We start from the raw sequence: 5,374 nt of genomic DNA on the forward strand, positions 1-5,374 counted from the left end.
TATTACATGTTTTTTATTAAATGTCAATTAATTCAGAAAAAAGGTAATAGAATTTAAAACACTGTTCATACTTCTTATGTAATATTTTTGTTGTTAAGATGTCCATGTAGCATAATATGCCCTTCACCAAGTAAAGAAATCCTGGATTTTGTCTGAAATCATACTCCTACTACAAGGAAGACTGTTTCAAGAAGGGTAATCCCCTTGTGATGCTCCACTTTGTTACAGGACTTGAAATAATCACCAATTCTCTACCCTGTCAGTGAGGATAAGCTTTATGGTATTATAGTATCTAGACTCAAATCCTTGTCTGAATCAGAAACAGATTGAACTGGAGTGTACATTTTTTTTTCTCTGAGGAGGCTGTTTTGAACACCACACTAGAGGTTCACTCTGTTTTGTGAATCCCAAGATTTGTTTCTTTTAATGACTGGAACTGCTTCAAATGAAAAAGACTGATGCAACCCTTCTCAACACAGCTTAGCAGCAGAATAAGTGGGAGTTACACATAAAACATCTTCCCTGAGAAAGCCTCCAGGCACAGGGCCCCCAAATTCCCTGCCTCTGAATTACTGGCCAAATGGGGAAGAGAAAGCTGAACACCACGGTATTTTGGATCTTTGGAAAAGCTTGTTAGCTATGTGTTTTTTTTGTGGTTTGATGCAAGTTCTTTAACACTCAATTTAAAACAAAACATTTGCATTTAAAATAAACCTGGTGCAAGGTTTATTTTTCATTTCAATAAAAATAGAAAGATTAAAATAATTAATTCTTACTCAAATAAACATAGATATTTTATATTGGTCTGACCATCAAATAAATAGGAAAAAGTAGGTCTTATGTCTGAGAAACTGAAGCGAGTGACCAGAAACTCAGGCTTATGAAGATATTGAATTATGTACTAGGAATCAATGCAAGAATGAGACTCAACAACTAATGAAGTCTATTTTATCACAACCATGCAGAGCAGAAAATCATCCATTGAAGGACAGATGGAGATGAAGATGAAATTGGGACAATCTGACATACTTAAAAGTATGTGCCACGACTTGTATAAGTGAGAAACAGAGAGAGAGACAACAACTATCTCTGTCTGGCCAAGTATCAACAATGGTGGGAAAACACAGAATTTCTTACAATTTGTTTCAAGATTGGAGGATCTTAATACTGTCTGAAGGCCAAAAGCCCAGTTGATGTATTCTGCTTGACACATTAGCTCTGTGCTGGTTTTGGATTGGGTAGAATTCATTTTCTTCACGGTAGCAACTATGGGCTGTGTTTTGGGCTTGTGATCTGGATTTGTGTTGGAAACAATGTTGATAATATAGAGATGCTTTTGTTATTGCTGAGCATTGCTTGCATGGCATTAAGGCCTTTTCTGCTTCTCACCTCACCCCACCAGCAAGGAGGCTGTGGGTGCACGAGGAGCTGGGAGGGGACACAGCCAGGACAGCTGACCCCAGCTGACCACAGGGATATTCTACACCATATGGTGTCATGCTCAGCATATGAAGCTGGGGGAAGAAGGAGGAAAGGGTGGATGTGATGGTGTTTGTCTTCCCAAGTCATCATTATGCATTGGTGGAGCTCTATTTCCTGGAGATGGCTGAACTCCTGCCTGCCTGTAGGATTCCTTGTATTGCTTTGCTTGCATGCACAGCTTTTGCTTTACCCATTAAACCATCTATATCTCAATCCACAAGTTTTCCCTTTCACTTTTCTGATTCTCTCTCCCATCCCACTGGTGGAGGGCTGAGTCAGCAGCTGTGTAGTGCTTAGTTGCCAGCTGGGGTTAAACCAAAACAGTCCCCTATAACAATTCTATCAAATTCAGAAATAAAAGCAAACCTCAACCCTTGGTGTATCAGTTATTCATTCTGTCAGCAGCTATACAGAACTGCTCCCTGAAATACATTTTATTTTACAGCAAACCTTAACCTGAAATGTATCAAGAAGAAATTAGGTGACAAGTTCACATCCTCATCTAAACCACTGTCAGCAAACAGCCCCCATTAGGTGGAAGAAGCATACAATCTGGAAGGCAAGTATATTTCTAAAGTAGCTGCTTTACTGCTTTTCATGTTTCCTTCAAGCAGGCAGAATATCCATGAACTGCCTGGAGAAAAGACACCCTGGTTCTTGCACTTCCATTCCCACAAGGGAGTCTGGAGGCTGAATGAGGGGCAAGGGAAAGAAGGATCATGGTTTGACTGGGAAAAGTTTTATTGCAGCCTCTTATGACTGGAGATATGAGCCAGGCCTCCTAGAATGGGATGTCAAAACAAAAGGGGTGGAAAAAAAAGGAGCCTAAAGATGGTGGATTCTTCTTAATTAACTTTGGGATTTTAAGAACTATAAACTCTATAAAATCATATGGTATGCATATGCTATAGGACTAATACTTTCATATTTTTGTAAAACAAAGCTGAAATTCTCTCTAATCAATGACTTGGAGAACAGAATTTTAACATCAGCACTATCTCAGCCTCACCTGGTTCAGTGACATTTGTCAGTGAGTCCATGCAATAACCTGTCACAGCAGCCTCTTGAGTCATACTAGCTCAATTTAGTGCTGCAGATGGGAGAGAGGTCTTTGGAAACCTATGAGTGAAACTTGGGCAGTTTACTGCTATGACATAAACCCAGAGGGACTTCAGAGAGAAGAAAGAGTGGAAAGCTGTGAATGCAGCTTTTATCCCCACAAACTGTCTCTTTTGAATGCACTAACTGGTTTAACTTTTGCAGAATTTTCTGATAATGCGTAATGATTTGTCGCTTCTTGTTTACCTTCTCAGAGGTAAATAGCAGGATAGAGACATGGATTGGTATGCAACATTATTTTTTTCCACACTGTCCATTGTGATCAGGTCTAAACAGTCATCAGTTAGCTCTTCTGAGTCCAGAAACTGTTTAAAACTTAGTGGTTTGGACACAGCCCAACAGTTAAAAATGCTGCTGAAAGCTCATGCAAACATATCACTTGTTTAAAGAAAAACACAAAAAAAAACCCTCTTACTGTTTTCAGGGAGAAGATGTTAAGTACTCCTACAGTTTGCTTAACTTTTCATCATTTTAGAAAACATTTTCATAACAGTTCTGAGGAATTCATGTGTCTTATTCATAGTAAAATGAACGTACAACAAGCATATCTTATCATTAGCAGAAAATTTCAAATGTTTTTTGATATCTTTCCACGTGGATCTTCTAGAAGACACATTTTATATGGAATATTTGCCTCCCATTGAAATGAAAATGCTTGATTTTTATAAATTGTCTCCAATTTGTGTGTTCATAGAGACACATATAATAATTTTAAGACTGTTTTCAAATTCAACAAAATTACTGAAGAATTGGAAATTACCTGAACTGTTGTTGACTCTAGTTTACTTCCTTGCTGGGAATGGAAATTCCTATTCTGTCAAGAGACTAAGATCTCAGACTGAAGCCTTTTAACTTGTCTATAGATAAGCCAAACATACTGAAGCCTTGTGCTTTCTACAGCTGAAAAAAAAGCTGAAAGCAAATTAGGCAGTTTATACAGCCCTTAACCAGGATTAGGTGGTGCTTCCTTCTCTACATCATAGGATCAAGGAATTATGTTTTCAGTTGTTGAACTGGGAGCAGATACAAACAGTGCAGAAAGGAAAGTGATGTGATATGAACAAATGAGAAATCAGTTACTAGATTAGAGTCAAAGAAGCTGTGGGTGCTATTCTTTACTTAGGAAGGTATATTTATATATAAAAGCCTTAGAAAGGCTTTTGCCACTTTGGTGGTCTTTTCCACTTTAAAAAAAGAAAGCCCTTTCACAGTATTGTAATAGTGGAAAAACTGTCTGCTTAGGGAGAAATCTCAGAGATCTCAAAAATCTGTGCAGAAGTTCCAGACTTAGTTGGTATCAGTTTTACTCAGTATTTCCATATATATGGAAAGGCTTTTGTTGTGGCCAGTATCTGGGCAAGAAAAAAACCAACTGGATATGTCATTGTCACATCACCAATTCGATAATTTCTTCATGAGAGTAAAAGAAGGGGGAAGGAGACACTTGGAGCTCAGCTGCTTTTTGGGAGGAAAACTGAGAGCCTGAAACATGGAAACTACTTCCACAATGCCTCTTGTAGCAGTGCTGTGCTCTTTCCTAAAACCTGAGACTTACAATACCTCAACCTAGTCTAGTGTTACTTCTTTTGAGAACTGGCAGGACAGCAACAGCTACTAGTAAGTGTTTAATATTTGCAATACTGTCTAAAGCACTGTGATTAACACAGTCCACAATTCAAGCCCTATCCAAACACAAAAAAACTGTGCAAATATGTGAATAACACCCATGAGCTTTCTTCAGATCATGCATTATTGTACTCTGTGTACTCTTTCATGCTCATGTGGAGTTGCCTTTTAGAATGAATTCCAGAAAGAATATGCTAATATGCCACAACCATGAATTTTGTTAAAGATTTGTTGGAAACCACATGAAGGGGCAGTGTCAGCTGGCAAATCAACTTGGCAGCTTCTCAGGCTTAACCTTTATCCTGTAAACCATATGCTACTCCATGTGCTTAGTTTTATCAACTGACATTTCAGCCACTGGCTGATACAAGATCCATGGCCTACTAATTTTCAGTGGCATGCTAACTTGGTTTTTACAGGAATGCTACAGCCCCTTAAGCACTTTCAGGTGCTGAATCATGGCTGAAATGTACTACAAGCTCAAAAGCAAAGTTTTGCTTCTTGCTAACTTCCATTCAACATCCTGCAATGAAGAAGTCCTATTTTTTTTCCTAGGAATATCAGAAAAAATTGTCCATGCTGATGGAGAAAAGTCATCATTGGATGGTTATAGAAGCAATATTTAAAGAAATTCTAAGTGCAGTCCAAACACTGTTCAATCATAAAATCTTTGGCATCTATACTTTTGTAAATGGAATGGCTTTGTAAATTCACCTTCCTCATGACTGGTGGACAACTGGATACCTAATCTTGATTAATATGGACTAAATTCACATTTAAATTTAGATTTCAGAATGTCAATTTCAACTTGCAGGAATTCTTTTCACTGAAAAATAGGTTACCTTCCCAGATAAACATTTCTCAGGCCTGCTTATTTTTTTTTTTTATTTTTTTTAAAAGACAGACCAACATGTGATCTTACATAATTTGGGGTTCCAGGAACTTTAAAGTGAATTGCTTATTACACAGACAGATTGGGTTACATTGGTCCCAAATGGATTGTAGTCAACAAATCAACAGTGAGAACAGCAGCACTGTTTTGAAATGGTCATGACAGCAATAGCAACAAAATTCAGCTGTTCCCTCACCCTGTGTTATGAAGTCAATGAAGCAGTCACTCCCAGACTGTGAGGGTGACTTTATGGGC

This window comes from Acanthisitta chloris, unplaced genomic scaffold, assembly GCF_000695815.1.
Source record: "Acanthisitta chloris isolate BGI_N310 unplaced genomic scaffold, ASM69581v1 scaffold1835, whole genome shotgun sequence".
NCBI classification, from domain to species: domain Eukaryota; kingdom Metazoa; phylum Chordata; class Aves; order Passeriformes; family Acanthisittidae; genus Acanthisitta; species Acanthisitta chloris.